The following is a 3622-nucleotide window of genomic DNA, read 5'->3' on the forward strand; positions in this document are numbered from 1 at the left end:
TATCGCAAATTATTCTAGTCATTCGTAAAATTGTTTGTTGGAAGTCAGTCGCATATTTAACTGTTTGCTTGGTGCTTGCTAGCTGGACAAATTTTCCGTCTTTTATCTAAGTAGTTTGTTCTGTAGTGACAGTTTTTTAGAGGTGTACGGCGTTGCATCTCGATTTCGATAGCCGCGGGCTAATTTTACAGAAATACAAGTTTGAATAGACGTTTCAAAGGAGTGTTTCTTGTTCGGTCATTACATTCAGACGAACGGATTCGGGAATCTTATGTTACAATTTTCCCACAAAGAGATTATGGTTTACCGCTGTGACCATAAAAAATAAAAGACGTTTTTGTTAGCTGGTAGGCCAAGAAGCACTTGAAGGCATAAAAAATAAAAGACGTCGCTTGTTAGCTGGTAGGCCAAGAAGCACTAGAAGCATAAAAAATAAAAGACGTTTTTGTTAGCTGGTAGGCCAAGAAGCACTTGAAGGCATAAAAAAATAAAAGACGATTCTCTGGCTAATGTTTGTACGGAAGCACAGGCAAGACATAAAAAATAAAAGACGAGTTCTTGTCAGCTGGTAGGCCAAGAAGAAATTAAAGCAAAATAATAAAAGACGTGACTTGTTAGCTGGTAGGCCAAGAAGCACTAGAAGCACATAAAAAATAAAAGACGTTTTTGTTAGCTGGTAGGCCAAGAAGCACTTGAAGGCATAGAAAATAAAAGACGAAGTTGTTGGTTGGTAGGCTACAGAAGCAAAGAAATAATAAAAGAAGATCTTGTTGGTTGGTAGTCTACAGAAGCAAAAGAAAATTAAAGACATTTCTTCTCAGTTTGGTACTGACGAAAAATAACTTTGACATTCATTGGCAAGAAAGAAGATTAAAGACAATCGATCTGTGCTTGAAGATTCAAGTCGAAGAATCCAAGCAAGTTTTGTGGACTTTTGGACTTCATATACTCGTACAGCTACGGTATCGTGCATTTAAATTCTTTTTTGTATTTTTTACGGTCTTTGCAGTTAAGTTTTTTTTTATAACTACTGTAATAATTTGTGTGTTTGTGTAACTTAATTTTTTAATTGTTAAATTTCGCCCCAACATTTAATATGTCTACACTCGGTGGCGACAGGGACTCGACCGCCGTCGACTCGACTGAGTTTAAGCCTGATGATGTTCTTTGCGGTCGGGCAGGCCATTCTGGGGAGGGACCCAGTAACGATGAGGCTAAGTCAGTTCGAGAGGCCCGGCATTTTAGAAGGGATATTTTGACTCAAATTGGGAAACTTTCTGTAGCCCTAGGTTCTTTGAGTGATAAGCAGGAACTGTTAATTTTTAGATCTAAGTTCTCTACTTTGGAAGAAGATTTACGGCATTTCCATGCTCTTTTGACTAAAATTTTTAACTCTGCAATCTTGGCAGAACTTCGTGATAGGGTAGATCCCGAATTTAACTCGTTAAAAAATAACTTCGAACAAAAAGAAAGTGAGTTCTCAGATATGTTGGATGCTGACATACATCCTGAGGATAGCGCCTCAAATGTAAGCACTAGGATGTCTACGAGTTCGTCTCGGATAGTGGCACAAATTAATCTGCAGTTAAGACGAGAGGAGCTCCAGATACGAGCTGGGGCTGAAGCGAGAGCTGCTGAGGCCACCGCGAGAGCTGATACCATACGAGCTGATGCCATACGAGCTGAGGCCGTACGAGCAGAGGCCGTCGCGAGAGCTGAGGCTGAAGCGAGAGCTGCTGAGGCCACCGCGAGAGCTGCTGAGTTTGCACTCAAAGACGCACAGTTGAGGGCTGAACAACGTAAAGAGGTAGCTTTGGCTGAATATCGATCAGATGTGGGCTCCCGGCGTAGCTCCAAGAAGGGCTCTTCCAGGCATTCCAGAAGTGAACATCAATCACAGTTTAATTTACATAACCTTTTCCAGACGCCTGTTCAATCTGTAAGTGGACCAGGGCAATCCACACGTTTTCCAGCTGTTTCAGGAGGTCTCGGGGCCGCGGCTAAGGGTCTTCCGAAGGCTGTAGAGCCAAGGCCTGTGAATTATAACCTAACTCCTCCCCCAGGGCGTACAGGTCACGGGGCCGCTATCAGAAGTAATGTCTTGCCCCCTTCACAGTTTTCTGCGCCGCTAGTTTTTGATCGCCCAGCTACACGTAATTTAGGTGATTGTGAGAGGCGTATCGCGTCTCCTGATTTTAACGTTTGTGAGGATCGTGATCGGGCTGTGCATGTGACTGAGCCCCACCAGCCCCTTAAGGGATATAGTTTGTCTTCTCCCGCTAAGTCGAGTTCTCAACAACAGGATTGCTTTTTTGAATACCAAAATAGTAGGACGTTTTTCGATAAGGCGGCCTTGATTGGTTACGATGGTAATAATATGCCATTTATCTTCTTTAAAAATCGTGTTACGGCCTTAATGGCAGCTTCACCCTTCAAAGGAACTCGTTTGACTTTGTTACAAGCAGCTTGTGTTAGAACAGCTGCGCAAACGATTGCTAATTTGGTTTCCGACACTCCTGGCTTGTCAGAAGAAGACAGGATAGAAATGTCGTTAGCTCGTTTGTCCCAGCGTTTTGGGGTTCGTGGAGGTCTTTTCGCAGAACCGGAAATTAGAAAGTATCGCTATGGTAGCAAATTGACTTCGATTTTTTCCAGTGATTTGAAAGAGTTTAAAGATGAATTGTCGCAGTGTTTGCTTTACGCGCAAGCTTATGGTCAGCGTGACAAATTGGAAGGACGTTTTGTTTTGGATTTGGCTAAGCGACTCCCGTTTGACGCTAAGCAGCGTTATCTTGACTTTTTAGGTGATCAGTATGGTGGTACTGATGAGCCTTCTTTTCAGAGTTTGTTTGAATTTGTAGTACGGGAGGAAACGCGCAAGTCGACTGATTTTAGCATTATGCTAATGGGCGATTCTGGTGAGTCGCAGCATTTTAAAAAGTCTGGCAAAGGAAAATTGCCTTCATGTCCGGTTAGGCAGACGTCGGTAAAACCCCATGATAATGTGATTTCAGGTAGTTCGCAGTACTCGACTGCTGTTGGCGCACCGCGCGGTGATGTGGCCAGACGTAGAGACATACCGGCATGTTTTTATTGTTCGTCACGTGGTCAAGTTGAATATCATTTTTTGTCTAATTGTAAAGAATTTTTGCGCTTGACACCTAAAGATCGGAGAGATGTCATTGTGAAAGCTGGCAAATGCTTGAATTGTTTGCGCCAGCATATGGTTAGGGATTGCGTTCATGCAAACAACTGTCGTCAATGTGGCCCTAACAACGATAGGAAACACTATTTTCTTCTGCATGATTTTTATGTGACGTCACGTGATTCTCTGGATTCGGACGGTAAAGATGATGCTGGTGCCAGAGTTCCTGTGCGTAATGTTAAGATTGGAAATGTTAAAGCAGCTTTTAACCGCGTTACTGCTGCTCGTGTTTTGAATCCAATGACAGGCAAATCACTCGAAACAAACGTCAACTGCGAACCAGGATCATGCTGACAATACACCAACTTCGTTGGTGTATTGTCAGCATGATCCTGGTTCGCAGTTGACGTTTGTTTCGAGTGATTTGGTGTGCGAACTTGGTCTTAAACCGTATGACAAAGCGTCGTTTAAAATGGA

Source organism: Aplidium turbinatum, chromosome 18 (assembly GCF_918807975.1).
Source record: "Aplidium turbinatum chromosome 18, kaAplTurb1.1, whole genome shotgun sequence".
NCBI lineage: Eukaryota > Metazoa > Chordata > Ascidiacea > Aplousobranchia > Polyclinidae > Aplidium > Aplidium turbinatum.